The sequence below is a fragment of the Uranotaenia lowii genome, chromosome 2 (genome assembly GCF_029784155.1).
Source record: "Uranotaenia lowii strain MFRU-FL chromosome 2, ASM2978415v1, whole genome shotgun sequence".
Taxonomy (NCBI): Eukaryota; Metazoa; Arthropoda; class Insecta; order Diptera; family Culicidae; genus Uranotaenia; species Uranotaenia lowii.
In genome coordinates this window covers 171,911,913-171,925,024 of record NC_073692.1, presented here as the reverse complement: position 1 = coordinate 171,925,024, position 13,112 = coordinate 171,911,913, and positions in this window count along the sequence as shown.

Here is a 13,112-nt window from a genome sequence, read left to right as displayed (position 1 = left end):
GGCCTAGGTGCAGCATTCCAAAGTAAGCTCCAAAGCAATATTGTTTTTAAAATTCCTAGCTTTAGTACCATTTGACCATTTCAAAACACGTGTAGAGGAGCATTCGGAAAAAATCGTAATTTCCATAACTCTCCTAGGATTGCTCGCTGATAGGTATGAATGAAGCCGCGATAGGCTGATCAGAATGGTAAACAACACCGTTGTCGATTTGGCCGTTATGTTTTGGCCCCAGTAATTTGATAGTCAGAAAAGTAAACAAACATGACCGCGCCTTATTGTTGATTTGGGAATATTGGAAGGTTGATATGTGGAACTGTGTGACGCAGTCCACCTGAAGAAATCAAGACGTTACAAGAGAAATGACGTTTGAAGATGATCCATCTAGGAATGAGATTATTGTCACATATTAAATTCTTCCTTGGTCTACTTAATCGAAGTAAAAAAAAGTTCTTCGTGCGAGACTCGCCAACCTTCTTCTCTTAAACTTTCAACCTAATGCTTTTATCAAACTTCTTTCGACACAGGAACCTCGCAATTGGCTTATCTACTGTCTAGTCTACTGGATACTCTTAGGGCCTACGTAATCTATCCGGTGTTCCAATTCGAGACATCTTGACAAACTTTGATTTAGACTACAAATATCTCAAACTGCCTGACATGGTAGTTTAGTCTTCTTCTCCTCTGTCTCTACTCTATCGAATGCTCGTTTTGTCTTTTTATTAGAACAAACTTTAATCCGACGAGTCCAACCATACCAGAAAGAAGGCTAGCCAGGAAGATGAAAAACCTGAAGTAGCTATTGTACCTACAGCTACAGGAAGCCACGAAACCTGCTCTTGGAAATGACCCCTACATAACCCCCTTTACTTTCCTTTCAAAAGATCTATATAACAGTTGAGTCGCCGCGACGATTACGACCCCCCCTTTTTCTAAACCAAAGTTAGGAAAAATACTTCCAGCACAGATGCAGTACATTTATATCTAAAATACCTGAATGAAACCATTTGTAAATAAAAAAAAGTATTGCAATGCAATTAAACATACATTGTTGGTTTGCAGTTATTCAAGAAAGTTCACTCTGGCTGTTTACGTTTCACTATGGGAAATCCAAGTTGCAAGCTTTGAGGCAAGGCTTATAAAGACCTGACACATTCTATCAAAATACATTTATAAGTTGTTCGGAATTGTAGGCGAAAAAAATATTTCTTGTAGCAGGTCGGTTTTTATGCAGCTCAAACTGTAAATTTATTTCTAAACAATTAGGTTTTGCAAACTTCTTATGCTAGTTAATACCTACAATTTTAGCTTTACTTTCCTGAAAACAAGTTATGTGTTCAGTGCAAGTTTGTGAATATGAGCAGTTTACTAAAGGTAAAGAAATTTGTTAATGTAAATTTATTTGGGCATATCGGTGAAATTTGTATTATTGGAGAAAGAATTTCAGAATTGAAAATTGATTAAGATGGATAGAAAAGTAAGGAGAAAATTTACAGACTTTGAAAAGAGCCAAAGAGCATTTTTGCAAGGAAAACTTATTAACGTACAACATACTTTATTCCGCAACATTTCATTATTTAGGAGAAGTAGGACCGGGATAGATGTGGCACTATCTTAACCTAAGGCTATGATCATTTAGTATCCGGGCACTTTATTTCGGTGATAGCTACGTTAATAGAGCTCGGACATGCAAAAAATTTAGTAGCGTTGTGTTGGTTATGAAAAGGACTATCTTGCTTATTTTTGATAGATTTTTAAGTTAACGTGTGTTTGAGATATTTACGATGCAAAAAGACATGGTAAAAAAAATTTTGCACAAATTTGCTGCTTTTACGCATTTTGCGCCTCGAAAATTCTTCATTGTTGACTTGAAAGCTCACTGTTGATTTTTTCTGATTTTTTTCGGACCAAATGGTTATAAAGTATAAGGAGCCAATCTAGGATCCACACGAAGTTCAAACCAACCATCGGAGTGCAACCCTTGATCTTAAATATGGTAAAATGTTTATGGTTGTTGGGGATAACTGAATTCAGACTCCTTAAATAATGCAAAACATCCATTTCCGGCAGGCAAAAAGTATTGCCTGTCTAGTAGACACCAAGTTAATAACTAATAATGATCAGTTCCAAAGATCGCAATCTGTACATCCGATTTTTACGCAATATGACAGATGTGTTCTGATGGACAAAAAAATTTATGTTAAAACCGGATTTAAGAGATCAAATTCTTCGAGATGCCTACTCATGAAAAGGTTCCAACCAGATTCCAATTGCTTTTTCTAGGTGAGTTTGTGTAAAAGATCATGATTTTGCAAAGGTTTTGCTTCTGTGGTAAAAAAATAAATCAATACATGACTGAAAAAAGTGTGCAAAGATCAAAAAGAGATTTTATGAAAAAGTTAGAGTATTTCTTGAAAACATTGATAAATTTTTTTTTATATATTTTTACATTAAATGTCATATTATCACCTTCATTTCCTCCATAGAAAGTTTTTCGATCAAATGAATAGTTTTTAAAATACACACGTTTGTAACTGCCCGGATACTAAATGATCATAGCCTTATACAATGAAATCTGGTTGGTCCGAAGTTTACATGTGGTGAACACCTATACTCCGGACTCCGGAATCATTTTTGGTGTGTTTATTTTTAAGCTCTTGCTTTTTGTTGGAAATACAAGAAAAAGTGCTGGAGTTAGCAGTTAAAAAACAATTTCTCCATTTTATTGAGTCAGAAGGAATATTGATTAACGAGCAATCTGGTTTCAGAAAGCAGCATTCAACGGAGTCTGCAGTGAACTTGATACTTCGAAATTGGAAAGCCAATATTGAAAACGGTAGTTACACAGTTGCCGTGTTTCTGGATTTCAAGAGAGCTTTTGAAACGATTGATCGGTTAAAGTTGTTGAACGTTTTGGAAAGAATAGGTATCAACGGAACGGTACTAAACTGGTTTAAAGACTACTTGAATAATAGAATGCAAAGAACAAAATATGGGTCATCATATTCACGATATAGAGAAAATAATCTTGGAGTCCCCCAAGGAAGTGTTCTGGGTCCCATTTTATTCATATTGTACATCAATGACATGAAACACTGTCTACGTTATGGTTCTCTTAAGTTATTTGCGGATGATTCAGTCTCCTACTGGAGTGGTGATGACTTAGAGCTCGTTATCCAAGAAGCAAATGCCGATTTGAAAAATATTTCTGAGTTTTTAAAACATAAAAAATTGTGTCTGAATCTTAATAAAACCAGCTGGATGGTTATTGGTAATCGTCAAATAAGAGTCTGCCCAGAATTGCTGATTGATGGTTGTGCCATCGAAAGAGTGCACCAGGTAAAATACTTGGGAATACAAGTTGATGAGAAGCTGAATTTCATAGCACATATTGACTATATACAATCAAGAAAATCGCCATAAAATATGGGATACTTTGCCGAATTAGTCGCTATATGACTTTCTGGTCAAAAGTAATTTATGTTAAATCCGTGATCATGCCACACTTCGATTATTGCGCTACAATATTGCTTCATGCATCTGACACACAAACAAATCGACTGCAAAAAATACAAAATAAAATTATGCGAGTAGTGATACGATGCAATCGATACACCCCTAGTGTTTTAATGCTCGAAATTCTTCAATGGTTATCAGTGAAACAGAAAATTGCATATAACAGCTTAATGTTTATATATAAGATGAAAAATGGTATGTTACCAAATTATTTAACAGACGGCCTGCAATACGGAATCGACATTCACAGATACAACACTAGAAGAGCACAAGACTTCAGACTGCCAAATATCAGAAAAGAGATGAGCAAACGCTCAATTTTCTACAATGGATTGAAAATGTTCAACAACCTACCGTCGAGCATCAAAGATATTGTGAACATAAACACATTCAAGAAAATGGCAATACAATACATCAAACGGACTGTTTGAAAATATGACCAATCCTGACAAGGATCATACGATGAAAGTGATGGAATCTGACGAAGAATCAGATGTTAAATTGTACGGTGATGGACATACGCGGGAGTAAGACTAAATAAGTCGTACAGAAAGAGAAAATTTAAAGTAAAATAAAATTATCCTTAGGATAATATGTCCCTCCCACTTCTAAAGAAGCGTATGGGGTGGAGGAAGGACCCAAATGGGCCTAAGGGACCATCACAAAAAAAAAAAATTTTTTTTTCTTCCGATTGCCATTAAATTTTCAGGTATTGAAGTTTAGTTTAATGTTCCCTCTCCGGAGATAGGGCAATGGTAAAAGACCTCCACTGTTGACGATCCGGAGCAAGCGTCTTCACTTGGCCCCAGTCAAGACTCTTGTCGACAGTTCGGATTTCGGCGGCTAGGCTTCGCCGCCACGAGTTTCTGGACCTATCTCTTCTTCGATGTCCTTCTGGATTCCATTCTAGCGCCTCTCTGCAAATCTCGTTTTCATCTCTTCGCAGCTTGTGCCCAATCCATCTCCACGCACGTTCTCGGCTCTCGATTTCTAGCGCCCTTTGATGACAACGGCGATGTAGTTCCTCATTCGAGATACAGTTACCAGGCCGCCAAGCGCGGATCATGATGAATCTAGATATGGTGGTCTCACTTTGGCAAAAAGTAGACGAGGGTTGGATGCGGCGGTGTGGGCGAAACGCAGCCGAAATTTGACAGCTGGCTGTTGGCTTGGCTGCTGGCTGGCTGGGATGCCAGGTGTTTTGATTTTTGTAAAATACGGAGTTTTGCCAATCATCAACATATTGCTCAGATAAAGATTTCGCCATGATTTTTGCAAATATAATCCATAGAAGCGAAAAAATTCTTCCGGCAGAGTTCCGGGCTGTTAAGTAAAGCTGGAAGACGTTGAAATAATAGACGACGGTGCCAGTTTTGGCGGTAGCAGTGAGTAACATTAGTTATCCATTACTTTTAACAGATTTAACACTATTTTCTTCCAAGAGCTGTCTGGAAGCAGCAGAAAGTCATCGAATCGGATGGTAATATGGCGAGGTATGACATTCCATCGTCCGAGAAGCGGCTGGCCTTCCTGCAGGAACATATGATCTTCATCAAGAAGAAACAGCTGCTTCAGGAGGACCCCCGTCTGTTGGCATATCGCTGCTCCAGAAGATCCAATCGAGTAATCCGGATCTGATGGGTATCATTTGGGAAAACCAGATGGCGCTTCGATGGTGAAAATCCTGAGTCCGACTTTGATGCTATCGATCGGACAAGCAACACCCGGTTTAGGATTATGGTTCTTTGGTGCACTCTTAAAAGATTCTTCCTATTTTCACGGTTAATCACAGCTAATTCGGAGCATCCGAAAAGTGCTGAGTGTATTGTTATTAAGGAAATAAACTAAAACCCAATTTGATTTAAAATCTTTTGATCTTTGGTCTGCGACATGCACAGACATACATTGACTTTTTTTTTCTTTGATTTTGTATCTCAAACACCTGGCATCCTTGGACCCCTTTTTTCGTAAACACTTCAGCCAGCTGTCATAACTTTTTTCAATATGTCTGGACGTGCGATTTGACATGTGAGACCATCATACTTGATTCATCATGGCGTGGATGATATTCCGCTGGCAGCGGTTTACAAATACATGCAGTTTTCGCGTCGTTACCGCATATGTGCACCAAGTTTCGCACCCGCACAGAAATACGGATTTGACGTTTGAGCTGAAGATTCGGATTTTCGTTCGTAGAGAGATCTGGCGTGACCGCCAGATGTTCCGGAAATTCGCAAACGCAAATCGGGCCTTTCTGATCCGGGTTTCGATGCCTTTTTTGGTACCACCATCAAGCATAATCTGGTTACCAAGATACTGGAAGCACTCCACTTTCTTAACCTGTTGCCGAGCTACCATGAAACTGGAAGGATTTCCTGTGGTGATCTCCATCGACTTGGTCTTTTCGACATTGACTTTGAGACCAGCTGCCTTGGAGCTTTCGGCGAGTTTGTCGAGTTTTCTCTGCATATCCGGCTGTGTTTGGGCGAGCAAAACAATATGGTCTGCCAGGTCAAGGTCGTTCAGTTGCTCCATTGTTGAAGGATTCCACGGCAATCCTCGGTTCGGTGCACACTCGATCGATCCAGTCAAAATCTCAGCCATTACGATTAGAAAAAGTAGTGGTGATAAAATACATCCCTTCCCCACTCCAGCAGTTACCGGGATTTGTACGGACAAGACACCGTCGTGCAAGACCTTGCACGAAAATGCCTCGTATTGTGCTTCGATGAGATGGACCAGTTTCTCTGGTACTCCTCTTCGCCTTAGAGCCGCCCAGATGTTTTCTGGGTTAAGCCGGTCGAATGCTTTTTCGAAATCAACGAACACCAGCAGAAGAGAGTCCTGGAATTCGTTGATTTGTTCCAGTATGATTCGTAGCGTTGTGATGTGGTCCACACATGCTCGTCCGGATCGGAATCCAGCTTGTTGCCGTCGGAGTGTAGCGTCGATTTTCTCCTGGATTCTGTTCAGGATCACTTTGCAGAGCACTCTGTCAGGTCTCCTTTCTTCGGGACCTTTACGAGGATACCCTGCATCCAGTCGGCCGGGAATGTTACAGTATCCCAAATGTCAGCGAAAAGACGGTGCAACATTTGTGCCGGCAAGGCAAGGTCGACTTTCAGCATTTCAGCAAAGTGCAGGTGCTTTGTTGGATTTCATGTCTTTGACTGCCACTTCTATTTCTCTTGGTGCTTCGAGTTGCGGGTTCAGTTGACCATCGCTATTCGTGACTCGGAAGACCCGCTCGGTCTTTTAGCGGCATTCTTGCATTATTCCTTGCACCACTGAGGCGGCGGAAAAAAAAGTCATAAAGTAATCGAATATCTCCATTGGCGGCTCCCTCTTCGGCTAGAGAGTTTTTCCAAGCTCTCTTGTCTCGTCTACGAGCTCGTTTAACTGTTTTCTCCAGCTCCGCATATTGTAAGCGGGTGACTGTTTTGGCTGACCCGGTACATGCCTGCATAATTCCGACTTTCGCCTTTCTCCGATCATCGACCATCCTCCAAGTTTCATCCGACATCCATTCACTTCTTCTTCCACAAACTTTACCGAAAGTATTATGGCTCGTCGTGATAAAGGCATTTTTGATTCCACACCACTGTTCTTCGACTGTTCCGTCTGTCTTAAGCTCTGATGCTTTAAGCTGTCCAACGTATGCTCTTTTCACCTCTGGATTCTCCAACCGGCGAACGTCGTATCGACACCAGACTTTCTCCTCGCACCGTTGGACTCGCGCAACTATCAGTCTATCGCGCCAAGGACGAGGTGATGGTCAGATGCAATGTCTGCATTTCGTTTGTTGTGGACATCAAGAAGGCTCCTTCACCATTTTCGGCTGATGTAGATGTGGTCAATTCGATTTTCCGTTCGGTCATCTCGGGATACTCAAGTGATATGTGAAGGTCGATGGGGGAAGAGCGATTCACCGATCACCATGTTGTTGTTGCCACAAAATTCTACAAACAGCTCTCCGTTTTCGCTCATCTGTCCAAGACCATGGCCCCCCATGATGCGCTCAAGGTCCTGATTGTCGGAGCCAATCTTTGCGTTGAAGTCGCTCGAATGGATTTGAATGTCGCCCTTCGAAATTTTCTCTACCACCTCCACCTCCACCTCCACCTCCGAAATTTTCTCTACCAACTTCTCGTTCCTGAGTAGCGTGTTCTCCTCGAATGCCAGAGTAAAGCAGTACTAGTTCGGACTGTGTCTTGTGTTCTCCAATGTTAGGCCAACGGACTTCGCTCAATCCCAGACTTTCTAGCTGAAGGCAGCTAGCAAGTTGTGCCAACTTGCCTTGTTGGGCAAGGGTTAAAACGTTTCAAGCTCCAATTCGTGTCTATGTTTTCATGCCAAAAGTCGTCGCCAAAGTTCCAGGTTGATCATTTCATTCGGATTCCGTAACAATTTTTAACTCGGGACAGTAGGTTATTAGCCTAAAGTCCCTATCCCGCGATGGGGCTGCCATCTTGGACTTAGCTGGTGGGAGCCGCGTTTCATAAATTCAGCTTCTCGCTGCGAGACATACGCTGTTTGAACCGCTCCTGACCTGGAGAACATACGTTCGGTTGTTGTAGCACGTCGTCATGGCGGCTGGGAAACAGACGCTTTATATGGATTTAAAATATTCTTGAGTCGATAATTTCCAACGTATTAAAATTGATATAAAATCAAACCATGCTAGAAGAGTTGACAATCGAGAAGAGAACCCATGTAATTAACAGTAATCAGAAACAGATTTAATAGGAAAAATCCAAGAGATAATCAACCTTAAAAGTTTCGTAAAACTTATGTTCATTGATAATTTATTTTTTTATTAAAAACAAAAATAATTAATCTTTTATGTGGCTCTTTGAAATTTGAAGTTTTTGGCTCTTCCGACTCAAAAGGTTGCCGCACACTATCCTAGGCTTCAAGCCTTGGTTTCGCTTTCGAATATCTAAATACTATGTCAACTAAATGTTGTGTCATTTAATACACTTCTGAGTGATACAGAAGATTCCGAAAGGATACCAGACTAAGGCCGATGACATAGTGGATGCGATGCGATGCGGCGAATGCGATTCAATGTGGTGAACCATATTTGATGAAAATGTATGTAAATCGCTTAAACCTGACATACTCAACGCGGCGAAGCAGATGTCAGTTTGTTCCGCCGATGTCAATCGCTCTCACTATCTCATCGGCCTAAGTAAGCATGGCAAATTGGGAAGTAGCATAACAAACATCCCATCATAATCAACCCTGAATGAATTATCAACTTCCATTTGCTACAGTAAAAAGAGTAGGTACAGTACGTAATTAAGATTTTTTAATTCTCTTCGATACCACCTAAACAAATTCCGAAAAGATTACAATCAACCTATGTTATGTTCGGCGTTAGTCTTGCAAAGTTTTGACGATCATCTATCTCCCTCCGTTCGTCAGATCCATCTTGTCTGAAGCTGCGGGATCTTTTTTTCACAGTAGAAGTGATCAATTGGAAGCATTCCTAGTATGTCGTTGCTGTATCTATCTGATGATCTGATGATTCGATTACTCTCGTTTTCTCATTTTTAAGTAATTGGTTATTTTTATTAACTGGTGTAGAAAAACCTTCCCGGTTCAATTATTTTTGAAGCTCACTCGTCAGCTTAGAAGGAAAGTACTTGTTGAAAACTCTCCTGACTATAAGCCGATGTGTGCATCGTAATTTTTATTTAAGCCCTCATTTTCTAGGGGACGAACTCTAAGCCGCACGTCCTCGCCATACTCGCGAAGAGTCGTATTCTGCTTTCCTTCCAACCAGATAACTACCCTTCCAGCAGAGGTGCCAGGTCATTTTGTCAAAAATCAGGACACCGTGGAGAAAAAATCAGGATTTTTCAGGACACCTGTAAGTTGGCGAAAATAACATGCAGTTCTACTGAAATTGCATAACTAAAGGCGAATATAGGTGCTGAAGATGCCTCGAATTATGCAACTGAAGCGAGAATAACCTAGGCTGGCCTTCAGTTTATATCGAAAATTACCATTTAAATATTATTTGAACCGCAGATTTTCATCGTTTTTACTGGTTGCACTATTTTATTGAAGATTGGTTTGATGTTCTCATCATTTAACAATAATTTTAGATATAAATCAGATATTTTAAAAAATCAGGACAAATCAGGACATTTTAAGGGCCATTTTCGAAAAATCAGGACAATTCAAGCATTTTTTTTAAATCAGGACGGCCTCTCAAAAATCAGGAAAAATCCTGAAAAATCAGGACACCTGATACCTCTGCCTTCCAGCGACATCGTTGTTTAGTCTTTTACAGTATGTATTATATATGTAGACAATCCACCATGGGCGCACGTATTCACCGCAGTTTCGCCAACGAATGCGCCAAATTGCATTTTTAGATTATTAGTACGGCCAATCTTCAAAGCAAATCACCACATACCCGACACCATGGCTTCATGTGAACTGTCACGCGTGCATATTTCTGCCCAATTGAATACAATATATGACAACGAAAATATGGCAATCAAATATAATTTAGATTTCTAAACTGTAAACAAACATTTCCGATATCTTACACAATTTATGATCTCATCAACTTTTCTGTGACCCGCAGGATTGAAGTATTAAATCATACAGAATCACAACAATGAACATAGCTTTTTAAACCGATTCATTATATCAATCATACTGTATAGAAAATTGATCTGACTACTAGAGCAGCACCGAGTCTGTCATCAACGTCATTGCTCTAATCTAGCGTAGACCGCATGGTGCTACTACTGGTATTTATGTCGTTGAATTAAGACGTCCAGACTAGCAGAGAACGTTGAACTACGCCGCGATGGAAGGAAGAAATCGTGTGATTCATCTTAACCGGTCAGTTCATAACAACAAATGAAGTTGAAAGTGTTTTGTTTTATTTTGGTTTAAAAAACTGATATCAACGACTAAATATGAATTACCTATATCTGCTTCAGGTACTCACTTGGTGTAATGTAGGTATTGTAAGTTTATATATTTTTATAGAAACGTCGCTGGTAAACTGACAGCTAAACACAGACTTTCGAAAATCTAGTACTTCATTTTCCTTTATCGGAAGTTAGTTGAAAGTCGGAAGTCCGGACTTCCGAAGGTAAATTAAGTGCAGACACAATACTATTCTATCCCAAGTATCACCGATTGTTTTATATAAACAATGGGTGTATAAAAGTTAGTTTTCTTTAAAACAAATAACTTTTTGATAGATTTTCTGTTAGCTTATAACCAAATCCAAAAACCACCATTTGAGCTTTTAACCAAGTGTTCAGCAAAAACTACCGAAAACGATATTCCCAAGTCGAAAGTTATTTGTCCAAATCATTTCGATACATTCTCAGGGAATGCCCCTCCTCGTGGACAAATACCGTTCGAATTGATCAGATCCGTAAACTTTGATTATTGATTGCGCAATTTAACAACAGGAAAGTAAACATTAAATCCCACTTTGATGTCGATTGGAAGATATCAAAAAGTGGACAGGCGAAAAATCCAACCGTTTTATCCCATCGATGGTTGCCGTAGATAAAAAGAGCGTAGGGGGAAGTGTTCCTATATGCGCATATTGGGTAATATGCGCATACAGCCGATTGACGATATGGCTGGAGATTCATCATATCTAATTAGTGCAGTTTGAGGGTAATACACTTTTAACACATGGCATAATAAAATTAAATTATTATATAAAGTCGAAAAAATTTAAAAATTCAAACAAGATTTTTGTCAGTTTTGTTATAATATATTGAACTTTAATTATTGTGCATACAGATTCTGTGAACAAAAATTTTAGTGGTTTTTCTTTCTTATTCATCTGGAAATCGGAAATTCAACAAATCGAAGCCTTTGGCGAAGTTGTAAATGATAAGATATTGGAATAAGAGACAGGTTCTTAATGCCCACATCAAGGTAGGTTAAATGCCTATATCAAGAAAAATAGATTAGTCTTATAAATTTTTTACTTTCCATCATTTAAACATGAAATCTACGCTCAAATCACGATCTTACAGCGAAAAAAGAGGAACTTCCTACTGATCCGATAAAAATACAATATGAACAAAATAATACCCTGAAATATGGCCATATGGCATACTTAACTATGTTTCATGCAAAAGAACTAGTGATGTAAAAAATTTCACTAAAATTTCGGCCTTGACGTATGCTTAACATCCGTTTCTACCATTTTCAATTAAATACTATCAAAATATTGCAAGTGGTAATGAAATATAGCTAAAAACATAAATATGCGCATTTAGCCCGCCAGTTTCGGAAATCGGCTATTTTGACTTCTTTTATTATAAAATTATTTTCACAAAAACTGTAAGAGATTTTAACAGAAAAATTTCACTAACGTATATAAAACAGATGTCCGCACATGTGCATATAGTTTTCAGACTCCTATCTTTTCTAGTATAGGAGAAAATGAGTGCTTTCCTTAATATGCGCATATAGCCTTCCTCTCCCCTACTTCAAATTATAAAAATAAATTAAAGTGTGGCAGATTGTTAAAATTTTATGATGTGCCAACAAAAGGATTTTGAAGTTTGAATAACGATTCCATGAAAAAAGACAATTCTGCTGGGCTTTCTTAGATGTTTATCACGAAAAATGTCAATTAAAAAAGATAACGCATATATAATATAAATAACATTCCACGTGACATGATCGTTTATTTAATTCAATGTCATCTTTCTGAATCCGGGAACAATTCAAAGAAATTAAGCTAACTTGCGCTGTTTGATTTTACCTAATTTTTAAATGATCACACGTTGAGCTCATAAGCCAGTTCAGAGAGCAGTAAAATTTTTACAAACCATACATATTGCTGCTGGTCTAAGCTTTAAGAAATTTCAAACATTTGTAGTCGTTAATCACGAGAAGAATTTTGTTACCTTAGCTTAAATTTCGTTTTGTCGATTTACAAGTCAATACGGCAGAAACCCATATTTCCAGAAAAAAAGAAAAGATCCGCCAACAGTGACGTTTCAGAAAGTACCAACATTCTGAATAACTACTCGACACTAAGTAAAATATTGCTAAATCAAACGTCACAGATTATGCTCGAGTGGTTTTGCAATCAGATAGCGTCTCGGCGCGGGAGTTTTATCTCTTGTTTGGTAAAGTGACTTATGGCGGGCTGGATGAACTCAGCAATTATACCAACTATTAATCATGACGTGTAGTGTCTTGGGTAAGAGCAGTGGGAGATAGTCACTGTACCTGATGTGATTGGAATAATCAACTTTTATCGGATTACTATATCTGAAAAAGAAAATGATAATTGATTAAATGTTCATACATAAATATTTGACGAACACAACCCTCTCGGTAGCTCAAATATACTAAATTTGTGTAATTTATTTCAGTGGCTTATAAGAGAGAATGCCTAATTTCGGTGTTTTTTCCAGCTTTGATTTCTCCTTGGTGCTGTGTTAAGCTCCATTTACAATTTTAGCTAAAAATTCCTTAATAGGGTGTGTCAAATTACAGCTTTTTTTCGAGTTCGAAAACAAACGACAGAATTTTTGTAGATTTTTCAAATTGAGATTAAGATACCTCGGTTTTATTTTAAATAGTTC